The sequence below is a fragment of the Bombus impatiens genome, unplaced genomic scaffold (genome assembly GCF_000188095.3).
Source record: "Bombus impatiens unplaced genomic scaffold, BIMP_2.2 scf_0463, whole genome shotgun sequence".
Lineage (NCBI taxonomy): Eukaryota > Metazoa > Arthropoda > Insecta > Hymenoptera > Apidae > Bombus > Bombus impatiens.
Genome location: NT_176882.1, coordinates 1,252,237 through 1,267,549, shown reverse-complemented (window position 1 = coordinate 1,267,549; position 15,313 = coordinate 1,252,237). Strand labels below are relative to the sequence as shown.

At 42.3% G+C, this 15,313-nt stretch overlaps 1 protein-coding gene across 8 annotated transcripts in view; it reads right to left on the bottom strand.

Annotated features, from left to right (window-relative positions):
- The window catches only part of LOC100748649 (protein dead ringer), a 139,541-nt gene that overhangs the window by 32,554 nt on the left and 91,674 nt on the right, over nt 1-15,313 (bottom strand). The gene's annotated exons all lie outside the window — the stretch shown is intronic.

Genomic DNA, 15,313 nt, shown 5'->3' with positions numbered 1-15,313 from the left:
TGGATTCGTCAGGGATCGTAAACGCGCCGATACGGCTGTGAGCCTTAACGACGTTAATCGCGGCGAGCCAGCTCGTCGCGCGGCAATTATCTTCGTCGAGAACCTTTTGCCTACACGTAACCCGGTCGTTCGTGTGTCTTTGCACGGAAAGCTCATTAAACGACCATTCCACGAGCTTTGAACGATCAGCCGCGACGCTTACGATTTCAACGTAGCGCGGCTTTGACCGATTCAATCGATCGACGATGGATCGTAAAGCGAGATCGCAGATCACTTTTTCGTTCGATTTTGAAATAAAGAATGTGATAACTGGAGACCTATTTTTTCTTAGAGAAAAAGAAAAGAAAAAGAAAGAAGAAAAAAAGAATAGAAACGTTTAGTAGAAATCTGAGTGAAACGAATCGTGTTGAGTATAAGGGTTGTGCCAGTGGAGTAGGTCGCGCTAAAAGCCAACGACTCGGTTAAATTTGTAAACGCGATGAAAGTTCCTGCAATTTGAAACTCGAACGTTTTGCATGAACGCGATTCTACCGAAATCGAAGATTTTTATTTGAAACGATCTTTGTGGTATTTTATACGCTTTTGCCAGCATATTATGATTGTACGCAATCTGCGAATGAAAGAAATTATCGAGAAAAATTGTCGAGTGATTGCAAAGAAACTACCGCTAGAAAATTACATAAAATCATACCGGAGATAAAGAAAAACTTCAACAACTATTATATATAATTGATGTAAGTTTTAGGCGATCGTGTTCTCACTACTTGTGTTTCCACTTTTATATCTCGTTTTTCAAGTATACTAAACGATTTGTGAAGGAAAGAGGCGCAAGTTACGATAACCATAGTAGATACTACGTACGATATAAAATGTCCAACAATGTTTCTAGAACGCTTGAAATACATTATAAAGAATCGGATACATCGAAAACCGTGAAAACTTTCAAGACGACTTAATATATCCTGTGCTGGCCACAATTTGTCAGGAACAAATTAAAAGGTAAATATGTAGGTTTCACTGGTCCAACCGACAAAGCTTGCGTTCCAAGTTACGACTCCAATTGGGAACAAATGGAAGGCGAGCGAAGAAACGTGGATGCAGGTTCGAGCGCAAGAGGAAAGACACGAAAAGACCGGGACAGAGGGTGAGGGATCGGTAGTCAGGGTGGGAGAGACGATATATCAAGAACCCCCAGAGCGATCGGCGCTGTTGTGAAATATTAATAAGCAAATTAGTTCAGACTTAGTGGCCCGCCAATACTAAACCGGCAGGATGGAAATGGCCGTTGGCCGTCTACAACGCTCGTATTTCACTTCCCACGCCTGGCCAGCGTCGAGGCTGCAGAACGCGGAACCCGTTCTCCGATTTCTTCCACCTTCCTCCCTTCTTCTTTTGCCTTTTTCGCCTCTTCCCTCTTTCCTTCGCATCGATATTTTCCCTCTTCGGTATTTTCTTCTTACAACTTCGACAGAGGCGACATTATCCAGAGACGAAAGTGGAGACCCGATCGCGAAAAACTCGACGGTTCGTCGTTAATCAATCGTCTCGCTGCAAACGATCATTCTTGTCACCCATCTCCAGGCGTCTAAGCGTGCTGGATACGCGAGAGAAGCAAAGAGAGGGAAAGCGAGAGACGAAGGTGAAGCGAAGCAAAGGGAGAGATAGCGAGAAGGCGAGAAACGGAGGCAGACTGTCGGAGCAAGAATTCGACAATTACGTCACGGGAACGTAACGGATGATCGGCGAGAACGGCCGGCGCGGCGTCGAGACGTCTAGAATGTGCGAACGTCATCCTGCTAAATGCTTTTCGCTCGGCTCGCGTGCGCGAGCTATCTATAGCACTGGAACGTGCCGGAGAACCGTGCCGACTCTCTTTCTTTCTCTCACTCTCTCTCGCTCTCTCTCTCTCCTCTTTCCTATATCGCTTCCTTTCTCGTTCACCGATACTGGAAGCTACCCGGTCACTTGTCCGCCGCTGGAAAATGTAGGTCGAATTCGAGCACGAGCGCAGAACTAATTGGACAGGTGTGCCGCGACGTCGTCCGCTTCTTCTTTTCTGCTCGCGTCGAAATTTCATGCCACACGCGCGATTTGACTCGGTTCCCTCGAGAGGACGATCGTGCTCGTTCTCGAGCTCACCCTTCGTTTTCATCGTACTACTATTTACTCGCAGACGAGGATAAACGAATTATCGTAATCCGTGGTTGGAGTCTACTATAGTCGACTTTTATAGAAGAGTTTTAAGAAGAGTCTCAGAGAATAATTCTTTGTTACGAAACGAATGGAGCGATTTAAGCTGGTAGGGAAGCTATTCAAATTCCTGGGTAATTCTGTGAAAAAATGACACGATTTACGAGATTCCCCGTTTGCGTGAAAACGATAGCCGGGCTACCGGTCTCGGAATGTCGGCGGTACGGTCAGATCTCATCCGATTCGCATTATAATAATTAATGTCGAAGGAATTTCGGGGCTTCTGCACGAAAACGCGATCCTCCTTCGGTAGCCAGATCGCCTGGAGGGCATCAATCAGCGGGTGCACGTCGTTATATGCTGGGATTCCGAATAATTGCTGATGATTGCTCACCCCTTTTCCTCGTAGCCAGGCCGAGACCAGCCGCCACGCTTCTCCGGAACCGCTAATCGTCGACTTATCACGAAACTTCTCGGAAACGCGAGGACGATCGACCAACGTTTCTCTGATTTGCAAACGACCGGCGGAAGAAAAAAGGAAGAACGAGGGAGAAAGAAAGGAAGAACGGGAGAATGATCGATGCTAGAAACGAGTCGGCCGTGCGAAGCAATTAAACGAAACGGGAGCTCGAACAGCGTGGAGAGAGACTAGGGTTTTTTCAATTTGCGAATTCTTCGCGAAACGATCCTGGCACCGAGTGAAACGGTCGACATGCGTCTTCGTTGTCTTCTGTCTCGTGACGGAGGAGATAACCCCGAAAATGCACGATACTCGTCGTGACTCGACTCTTGCAACCCCTTCGAACCCACCAACTCTGTTACCGAAACCTGACTTGGCAAATAAAATAAGCTCGTCTCGTCTGTAAACTACCGTATCGAGAAGAACCATAATACTATCGTTAAACGTGCCACTGTTACGCTAACGTGAATGGGTACCGTCAGAACGATCAAATATAAGGATAAAGAACGTAATAATTTTATTTTCGTTGATCTTTCGGTTTCCATGTTATTTCGCAACTGTTATATATTTAACGAATAAACTTGGCATAAAGGTATAAAAATCTAGTTAACGAAACGACGTTAAGATAAAAAGGATCTAACGATAAAACTTGTAAAAGTGGCGACCAAGACCAAGAAGAATGATAGACAAGCAGGAGAATTGTAGGAGGATCATTTTCGCTGTAAGCTCCATGCGATCCTTTGGCCGCTACCAGAAGAAACGATAGCGTACGCAGGATCCTGTAATCCCGACATAATCCCGATTTAAGACCCACTAAAAACAGCGGGTGGCCCTAAGCACTCTGATCTTTGATCCAACAAGGAGGAGAGTAGCCAATGAAAAGAGAAAAAATAGAGAGAAAAGTATCCGCGTGCTCGCTTGGAAATCCGTATTGGCTCTCTCTCTCTCTCTCTCTCTTTCTCTGACCGTTTCCGAGAAAACATTTAGAGGAGGTTTACGAGCGATCCGTCAAAGAGGAAATCCATCACTCGCGGGAACGGGGAGAAGTCCGCCCATCGTCGGGACTCTCGTCGATGCGCGCGCTAGGACTTTATTTCGTTTTATGGAGGTAAACGTGGATGGGTGTTTATGGACAAGCTGAATTGACTCTGTCTGTCGTCGTCGAACGTCCACGCTCGGCTCGTACATTTGCTCGACAAGGTCGTAAACGCGATAAAACGACATTGGAGCGGCTAGCGCAGATACAAATAAAGGTAGAAACCGAGATGTCCCGGGGGCGGCGGGAACGAGACCGATCGATCGATAGACTCCTCGTTCCCTACGATCGGTTCCCGACGATACGCGCAACCGACGCGATCTGTTTCTTCGCAGGACTTTGCTCCTTATTGTCTAATTCTGTCTCGACTACTGAAACACGGTGCCGTAACGGTACCACGTCCCGACCGCTATGTTTGCGAATTCAATTCTCGGATCGGTGAATCCGAAAGCGAGGGTGTTCTTTCGCAACAGTTGAAGGAATTCAGTTTGCTCGGGATTTGAATAATAATCTTAGATCCTGTGGAAACCTCGGCATTTTTCCTGTTTGATCGGGTGAGCGAAAGTCGATTCTTTGATGGATCAGAGTGGAAAAGTGGATGATAAAGAGATTTATAAGACGTCTTATGATATCGATCAGGCGGTTGCAGAAGCGATATAAAACTTGTGGATCCTGGTTATCTTAGGAAGAATGTCGTAGTATAAAATAATTGTGACGTTATTTCTACTCAGCCAAACAATAGTTTGAAGCGATTTTCTTTAGTGACTGTTTCTCTAAAGATCGATATTAACACACGACTCAACCTTCCGATGACGATTCATCGCGACGAACGATATACATCGATATATATCTGTGAGAAATAATCGTAAATTACCCATCGATTCGTAGATTCCAAAAATCTCTTAATTACTCGAGCGGATTTCAACGAGGCCTGAATTCCTTGAAGTTTTTCTTTCTGGCAAGGTTGTCTCGCGTCTCACAAAGCCGCGCGAGAGACCGCACGATGGCAGGACGGATCGTAAACCGTCCGAGAATGGATCTGCTCGAATAAAAGTAAAATAGCGTCGTACGAGAGAGGAGCTGCCTTTCGGCACAGAGTAGCGCGTCTCTCTCCTCCGGACTTTTATAGCCGTCCCTTTGGACCGGTCGAAGATCGATTCTCGGTAGAGGTGCAACCCGTATGAATTTTAATATTTATTACGTAATAAAGCCTCCGAGAGACTGTTGCCCGTTTCGTCGGCCGTTTCGTTCAGCCTTTAATTCCCGCTCCAAGGCATTAACGCGACCACGAAACCTTGATCGTCGTTTCTTTCATCGTGCTCTGTCGCCTTGACTCTCGTCTCTGTAGAATTCGATCAAAACCTCTCGATCTAAAGCTCTGTTGTTCGTTACCAAGCTTGTGATAATATAGGCTATCGGAGATCGGATGAGGGAGCTTCTCCAAAGCTCGTAAAGAAGACTGTTATCATTGGACGAAACTGAAAACTGTGCAATACTAAAAAAGAATTGGAAAAAAGTAATGGAAACCGCTACAAGATGTATTCATATTCATCGCGTACTCAATTTTAATACACTGTTTGTCAATTTTTGAACGAACGATTAGAAGAAAAGTACAAAGTTTCCCATTAATTTATATCGAGACGCACGATGCTAAAACGTGCGAATACTTACGAACGATATCTAACGTACATATAGCCGAAGTTGAGCATTCTTGCTCGTACAAGAAGGAACGAATAAACCAGCTTCTACCGTACTTGATTGGTACAATGTCCGAGGGAAGAATAGAAGGAAACTATTTTCGCGAGAACGTAGCTTACGTTGTTGCGAGGTGAAGTCAACGTTGGAGCTAGCCGCAGTGTGCCGTGACGACGCGCAGTTATCGAGTAACGGCTAACGAACGTGCTCCCGGCACCAAATACCGAATAATAAGAAAAAGGCGAAAAAAGCCTGGGGGAGAAGAGAAAAGAATCACGTCGCCTGGTGCGCGCCGCGGAATGGAAATGCAACGGTGGGTCGTTCGTTAACGTATGAACGTGCGCTGTCGCGGACACGAGTCGATACGAGCCGTACTAGTTCCTAAATAACGCGAAACCTAACTACCCTGCATCACGGGAACTTTAAACAGACTTTCAATGACGTTTCCTAGAGAAAGGCAATCCTCACGTGATTCAAATGTAATATGGTTACCCCGATTGGCGTCAGTGACATGCATCTTATCCTTAGGCTTCGTTTCTTCGTGTGTAATTCGATATTTCAGATACATGGAAGCTAAACTAATTACAAATAATCTTATAACGTGCACCATATTCTATCGAGGGTGTATCGTTCGAAAGCTACATATTAATTTAATAAACTAAATAAATTAACGCGGATACAAATTCCGCTGTTCTTCTTGTAACGTTTCGATTTAAAACAATTATAGAAATAAAGTGATATATAACAATGATAGCGAAAATTGGATAGAAATACACAGAAATGTTCAATTTTATTCATCGTCATCTTCGTTGACGTAAAACAATGCCCTCGTATTCTTCGATAGCAACGAAGTCTTCCTTGTTCATCGCTACTTTTTCCCGATAAATCTTTGTTCTTCATTCGTTCGCTCCAACGTTTTGCGCTAAGCAAGACTCTCCTCAATCCTCGCGGTAAATTCGATCGATACTATCGTCCAAATGAACACGAGTCAACGGTTGACTGGCAGCTAGGCATTGGAAAATACGTGTAAATCGATGAAACAGGAGAAGACCATCTATTACTTGTCGAACAACGTCGCCCAATTTCCACGCGCATTCTTAAGAAAAATATTTTATTACAGCCATGCGCTGAATTCACCTTAGAAGTTATATCCGCTAATAACGAATAAAACGTAGAAACGAGTACTAACCGAATTCCAACTCCAATCTTGGCGTAAGAACAGGCGCCATTCAGGCACGCAACTTCTATGTATAGAACGTGTGCCAAAGAAAAGGGAAACGGTCGGCTCTTTTTCCTATTTCTTTGTTGAAACGCTGAGCGCGGTAATCCGCGAACGAGTACAAAGTATCGGCCGATGAAAAGAGCGAACATGCGGCCTATGTGAGACCTATGCGAGACTGCGTTGTGTACGCAGACGGCACGCACGCCGTGCTCCGTTCACAAGTGTGTAACGAAAAGTGTTCGTGCCGAACACGTGTTCCTTAGCGCTAATGCGTTACCCGCGCCGCGTAAAAAGGCATTTTTCTCGAGGCGGTCGTAACGCGACGCGCGACCCCGCCCGGTGCAATGCACTTCTGCAACCGAGAGTCACTCTCGCCTCTTTGCCCTCTTGGAGCATTGCCGCTCGGACTCTCGTTTCTGTTTCGCGTCTCGATGATAGATGGACGATCCTTGCAAGTCCAGGAGAAAGTTCGCGACGATGTCTTGCATCGTTCGAATGAATAGAAACGAAAGGAAAAGGTCGTTGCATATGGGATATCGAAATCGACGTGAACGAAGAAGACGTTCTTCCCAAGTGACGTCTACGACGTCCGAACAAGTTTCCAGTGAATGGAGTAATTAGCGGTGCATAGGGAACGAATTAAACGATCAAGTTCAGCGACTTCTGATCTTTTTCGTCCTATGGTACGTGTAAACTAGTTACCAAAGTTTTGCGATACATCGCGGAATATGTTATATTTCGTTCGAGACAGAGTTGTTCGTACCGGACGATTGTTATTTTTGTCGTCACAAATAACCCGATTAACGGTCGGATATCGCGTGTTTGAAAAATCCTTCGCGAATGCAGACGGACGAGTTTATCGAGTCTTACCGCAGGCGATGGAATCGGTACGATAACCAATAAGCGTATACGTAGGTTGAAACGTTTCGTATTTAGAACTTTCGTAGAAATTTTGATAGAGATATATCTACAGAATGCGAAACAATGTACTTTTACTTTCATTTTACCGATTTCTGTTTTTTCATATTGCGACCATCCAAAAGAATTCCAAGGATTCGCTCGATATTTCTTTCGTCGCTATTTCTTCAACTTAGATCCGAATTCTATTTTCAAAGTTTAAATCGATTGATTTATAACAACTACTGCTTGATTGGTAAGCGATTAAAGTACGATATAGCAGATACGCGTCAAGTGCGAGAGGATTAAAGTTCGAACAATTTCCTGCCGTCTTCGCTAGATCCTCGTAAATCCATAAAATAAAGCCACTGTACGTCACAGCTGGAAGAGAAGAATCGAAGAAGAAAAAAGAATGGTCGCGATACCCGAGAGATATTGTATCGAGCAAGGCTTATCGGTGTTCGATGAAATTGAGCGGATATCATTAAGCGGGGCAGCTCTCGTGGGAGTGTTGGCGCGTAACCGGCCGGCCCGTGAAACATCGTGGACGAGGAAGACGCGGGGTGCGGAGGATACTGGGGCCCAGAGGAGTAAGATAATAACGTATTCGACAGAGAATGGCATTGCTCTCGCGCGGTCGTCCGCCGCAGTATGAATTACATCGGCGATTGAAACTCGTTCGCGATGAAAAAAAAACCAACCGAGAGGAGTCCTCGGGCTGTCGGAGGTGCCGGGATTTGCATATTAAATGGCTTGAGATTTATAACGGTCGGCCCCGGAGAGGTGCTAGCAATACGCGCGATAAATAAGGAACCTTCCCTCGCGATAGACGCCACAACCACCGTCACCGATCTTCCTATCCTCCTTGTCTCGTTCTCTCCATTCGATTTCGTCCATGTTGGGAAACAATGTGATCGATTAACACGTCCAATGCTAAGGACTTGTTATCGACGATGTATGGGCCATTGGTAACAAAGGGCAATGGTAAAATTAACCGAAGTGTTTGAATCGAAGAAACAGTCGTACTCGTCGCGTTCAAAATAATACTTTTCGTGTAGTAAATTTATGAATATATCAGTTTGCCCCAGATTTTATACGCCTGTAGATTGTATAGAAAATCGTATTATCCGCCCGAAGTACGATTTACATAAAATGAAACATCGATTCGTGTTCTTTCGTTTCGCGTATCATTTATTTGGGACGGCGTTGCAAGATTCCCGATATTCTTCTCCGTGATAGTATAACAAATACGAAATTCCAGACGTGTCTTCGGGTATTACTATGTTCGCGAGAGGGAACAGATCGACGTCGATATATTCGCATTATTACACGCGTGTCAGACCTTACGCAACTTTATCGAAAGGGCAAAGTGGCCGCTTAAAACAAAGGAAACGAAAGTCTGTCAACGAGAATGGCGTTGAAATAAATCTACGATGTTTCAATAGATCTGTAAGGTGTCGTCGGTAGACACGAACCGGTTCCACGGATATCGTCCCGCGGGCCGAACTTATCGTCGTCAATTATGTTCCGCTTATGCGAATTTGTGTGTTCCGCTTCGGCTCGTCGGCGCGTTTGATATACGAACGAAACGGACACTTTGTTGCGAAACGAGCTCGTAATATCTATTAAGTACCTCGCTGAATTTAGAGGTCATTCGGAGATAAGTAGCTCGCGGAATGGTTGCTCGGTGTCCTTTCGTGGCCGCGACGATAAAGATGCTGGACTAAAACTCTCTATCGATGATTAACTTTACGATCGTTAATTAAGATAATCCCATCGTTATTGCCAGTAGTGGAAGACCGTGTCCCGGTTCTTCGTACTTTTGCTGCCCGGAGTTGCTTCAGCGGACAAATCAACGCACTGTTCGTGGTTGGAAAGCTGGTTGGTGGAAGGAATATACAGGTGTGATTGATTTATAGTGTAATAAAATGGTCTTCTATGGTCCAGTGTTATAAATAGAACACGTATATTTTCGGTACCAGTTAAAACGATAATATCTACAAATTGGTCATTTACAGTTAGTGCAGAAATCTTTGTACAAAGGGTGCAGCCAATTAAATCGAATCGAATTTATCTGGCGATGGATCGTTCGATACGATGCATATCGAAAGAGAATATCTCATACACACACCATACATAACACACATAACATCTCATACCAAGTTTCCATCGTCTATCTTGATCCAGAGAGTATAGGAAAAATTCGAATTATTCATTTGCAATCTCTTTTCCTTATTTAGTATCGTGGAAAAATTCTTGAAAAAGTTATAAACACGATGATTTATGTTACAGAATATTTGTAAACTTTGTCGAAGCCTAGAATTTTGCAAAGCGTAGAAGGTGAAAGAAGTGGAGATTTGATATCGAAGACGATCATTTTTATACGCCTAGATTAGTAACACAATAACATAGCCGATTTATTTGAATGAAAGCAATCCTTTCTAGAACATACCGAGCCTTTCATAAATAACCATCCATACATGTACGTACGTACATAAATCGGAATTTTACTATCCAACTTTCCACCCACGTATAGCGCGATACGATCTTGAAACTGTCAGCTTTCGGTCAATCGTACTTACATCACACCAGGGGCATTCACGGTTTAATAAATTTTACAGTTCGGCAAATTAACAGGTTTCGTTCGATTCGAGACGATTCACGGTAATCAATTTGATTGGCGTCGCGCGCGAACTACGAGATGGGTTTGCGTGGCTGAAAGGGTAAGTCGATAACAAACACGAATCGTCGATGGCTCGACTAATGTAGCGGGATGTGATGAATGGTCTTTTATATCTACAGACGTGGCCGAGGTGTTATGAATCGCGTTAACGTCGAATCATTGTTCGCGTCGGCACAATAACGGGCCCCGCAGGGGGTGGTTCCCCCTGGTCTTTTCGCTTGGGCTTCTTCCCCCTGATACGCTCCTTTATATTCCCTGGTCGCTGTTCGTCGTACCCCTTTTTTCGAACCACGATTTTAATCGACCTCGTAAAGATCGCATCATCGGACTATCAATCGGCGGTGATTGGAAATTTATACTAGCAACGATGCACACTTCTGTCTGTGTGATATATAATTTCTGAAATACGATCGACCCTGCCCTCTCCCTCGTATTTCTTCCCATCCCTCTCTACACGCTCTTTGTTGTACGTTTAATCGCTCCACCACTCTCGTGAACATCGGTGCACGAGAACCTGTTTAATTGATTTTACCAGAAGGTACGACGATGCAGATCCGATCTATTCCAAATATTTCACGGGGACAGACGCGATAATATTATCGTTCGAAAGGGAGGAAACAGAAGACGCTTGGTGCTTTGCGCGAATGGTTGTTGACGGTCGGGTCACTAAGTTTAAAATTAGAAGCTCGTGTTTCCGGTCTTTCAACTGGTACTTAATTCTTCCATTCGTCTTGTCAACGGGTTTCTTATTATCAGAAAATCAGAGACACCTACGGTCTTTTGTTCTTTAAATTCTATCGCGTGGCGGTTATTCATAGAAGAATTAACGTACGGAAAGATTATTTTCATATACAAAGGTAGTACAAATGGACCAGTTAAATCTAAAACGACAACGTTTCCGAATAATTCGATCTTTCGATTCGTAAAGAAAGATGCCAGACGAACTATCATCCGTGTACGAAAATTTATGTCTCTGCTTTGGAATACGGATCCTTTTTTAAAACCCCTGGTTAATTTGCAATTTGCTTAAGGAACGTTAGATCTAGAAACTAAGCATATTATTCGAATGTAAATTCTAGAGACTTTCTCTCGTTTCATCGTATCTGTATGGAATTTTAATTGAATTTTACGCAGCCTCCCTGTAAAAATTCTCCCGTTTCGGTTGTCGACTGGACAGTTCAAACGATCAAAGAATCTACCTTCACGGAACATATGTTTAGTATGAAAAATCTAGTTGTTTGTCCAGTACGCGTTACGGTAGACCACAGGGAAAAATGTATGCTATCACGCGCACTATACTTAGCGCTTAATGGATTAAATTACCGCCAAAAGAAAATTGAAATTTTGTCTACGACGGAATCAACTGGATTTATTTCTCTAGAGCGGACAAAGGACAAAGACTTTGCAGTTCCGTTGTTTCGACGAGCTTAGAAGCTAATTTTGTCCCGCCTAACGGAGGCAGATGCAACGTATTATCGAACCTTTTAACCACGTGGACGTTTACGAGGCGTTCGGATGCGGCTAGGCGCGAAGTCTGCCGAGAATCCACGTGTGCAGGAAACGAGATGCGGGTCGCACGTGTGCTTCGTTTCTTTAACCGACGTTCGCGTATATACCGTGAATAACGTCTGGTAATTTCCGCGGTGACAAAATTCATCCTTTTCCCAGACACAATTTCGTCGAAATTTCCCGGTAAGCCTTATCGCGTGTACTTTCTAATTTATCTAATAGTTCGTGGCTGCTCTTATCGTTGTTTAACTCGGTGTTTAACACATTCGCTGCTACTGACGCATATGTTGCATCCATTCAATTATCTTAGTTATTATTAGATCCTAATTGCAGGCAATATTATTGACGTAGCTGTCGCGTCTTTAAGTTTGCACGATGACAAGATTTGAGAATAACAATAATAATACGGCGACAAATGTGTTAAAATAAATACGTATTGCGATTTCAAATAAACGGTTCTCCGATGAAAACTATATAAATAATACACAACGGTAGCTATATTTTAATCGTGGTAAACGTGTTAATTCTTGGACATCGGACTTTCTAGCGACGTCGAAGCTGGGTCAGAATGACTCAGAATATAAATAATACGTCGCCGTTCATAAATATTAGGATACTTACGAGAAACTATGTAAACTGCGAACCTTATTTAAGATTATAAAGAATCATTTTAATTCGTTTAAATATTGTTCGATAAGCTTTAACTTAGATAACTTCAACATTCTTGCTCGTTTATCACACTTATGTATATAAACTGTTGCAAGTAGTTGCAACAAATTTTCGCTGCGTACATTGGATCGCAATTGTATAAAGTTAAAATTCTGGTCGATTCGTTATTCCTTCGATAATCCAAGTTAGTTATCACGTTTCGTATAAAAGCATTCGCTGTTCTAATGTTCGTAAACGGTAGTGTACACACGATATATACAACGACGAGCGTGTTAATAAAAGTACGCAAAAACTCAAATTGATGCATTCAAACGCTCTTGACAATTTTATTGATATTGTTATTTCTTTATACGTTTCCAATATTTATATTTCAATTGTATATAATAATTTTTTATATATTCCAATAATATAACGATATTCCAATTTTTATCCAAAACGCGATATACAAATAATCTTGATAACCTTGAAAATGTTCTATTTCCCAGCATAATAAATTACCTTAACAATAAACTGTACATACGTGTTTAAAACGAGGTATGAAAATAAAATGTTGCTATTTATATGCTCATCGCTATATGTCTCGTTCCACTGACATTTTCGATGTTGTCTGTTTTCAAACAATTGTCTATATAGCAATACGATTGTTTATACGATGTCTAATAAAAACCGAATCCAAGATACACACTCTACTGTTGAAATAGCATCGAGTGACGTTAACACTTAGCCAACTTAAAGGGGAGATCTCCCTTTTTGACTTTGGCAACGCGTTTTTCTTCTTTTTTTTTTGTTGTTACCAGTTATTGTTTACTCGGGATTGTCTCCAATTAATTGTGCCACTTTTTCTGCTTTTATAAAGTACGGTATATAATAAAACACACCAATGTAGTGGTATTAAAATTAATTAAAAAGTTACACTATCAGATATGACTAAATAAAGTTATAATCAGAAGATATCAGAATATAAAAGAATATTGAAATGCATTATGAATTTTTAATTTCACCTTCGAGTCGTGTTATCTATCTTTAGTCATCTTTAATGATTTTAATTTTACCTATATTTTTCCATACCTTTAATATACACTTCTGAATCGATATTTTGTATAAACAATATGTAAAATCGTTAAATAAAATCATCACCGCAAAATATAATTGATCATTTAAGTAATTTTTAGACTTCTTTGTTTTTTAAGTTATGAACATTAGTCTTCGATACTTGGAAAAATGCGCGATGGACAGCGTATAGCTCGCTGTGGGGCACGCGGTTGGCTAAGTGTTAATATAGGAAGCATCTCCTCTGGACTTTATCAATGTAAAGACGTAAAAAAAAACTTCAGAAACGTAGTACATTTGCAATGACCAAGGTTTGATGTCCAAGGATTGACCCATTCACTGCCGACTACGAGATATCTCGTACTTTACGCTACAAATTTAGACTGATTGCAATTGGTCACGGAATAAGTTTGAGTTAGGAATTATTAGAAAAAATGAACGAAAATTTTATATAATAATATTCGTATAATAGAATATAGATATTGTAAAAATTCCATGATTTCTCCAAAATAAAATCTTGGCGCCCATAGCGAGACGCTTTAAATTTGTCTGCCGGTGAATAGATTAATTACACAGGATGAGATGTGGGTGAAAAATGATCTCCGACGTATCTATCGAGTATCGAGAACACGTACATAGGTTAAGGAGCGCGACGATAGAGGACAATAACGTGGAAAGTTCGTTGCGCTCAGATGAGATCGTATGGCACGATCGTGACGCAAGCTCGAAGCTCGAGCGCGAGCGCGCGGAATGTTCACCGAATTCTAAATACCTTGGCACGGTTTCTGAAGTTCGCGCGACGATGCAAATAATGTCGCGCGACAATGCAGCGACTGTCGACAGGTGCGCGGGTTAAATATAGCCAGGTAGATATCATTTTCACTCGGACGAAACATTTTCAACTAATTTTTCACCAACATACCGCTTCGTTTCGATTCATGCTTTCCATTCAGTTCTCGCAGGAATCCATCAACGCGTTCATTACAAATACAGATGACTTTCACACGGATCGTGCGTTATTTCGAAATAAAATGATCGATAGAAAAGATAATTAATCTTATACCATTACACGATATGTGCACGATATGTATCGATATACAGGATGTTTTAAAAAGTTAAATTTTAGGAATACGTATTTATTAAGACAAGCGAGAAAATTCTTAATAAACGTGACTTCAAATATCATCAGTTTCCGAGCTGTAAGATATTTTCAACTATAGTCTGTAATAGCACGATCCAACAGATTCGCAACGGTAATGTGTTTGTTCAGTGCCATACATCACTGGCTAAGAGAGACTAAAATATTGATAGGTAATTCCCAAGATCGCGAAAGATCCAGATCGATACGTATTTTTAACTTGCGATAAAGTAAAAAAGAAAAACAAAAGTTTGAGAGAATCTTGTCATAAGCTATCCAAAGAAATAACAAATCAAGAAACATTCGAGAAAATGTTCTTCCTATATAAATAGATATTTTCTGCTTCGCCGATGAACCCGTAACTTCGACGTTACGGCCGTTCGCGCCCATTTCTATCGAGTCTCTCTTATGCGTGTTTTGATAAGCGCTATATACCGCTGAAGTTTCGTGCCAATTTTTTTTGTAACAGCTGCATATATTTTTATACGGCGACCAGAGGCGATCGCGTTCAACATGTCAAAATGGAAAAATTGTGAAAAATGAAGCGAAAACGGAGTAACAGCGAGACGTTGGTTTAAAAGGAACAGGCGATTCAACGCGTAGGTGGTCTAAGGTTAAATCCGGAGATTCGTTTCGGGATTCGGAGGCGTCCCCTTGTTGGACGTGCACGCGGGATTATGAGAGGATCGTAGGCTCGCACGGAACGCGACCGCTTGCCAAGAGATCGCAATACGTCTTCGCCTCTGCGATGGAGACAAATGCGA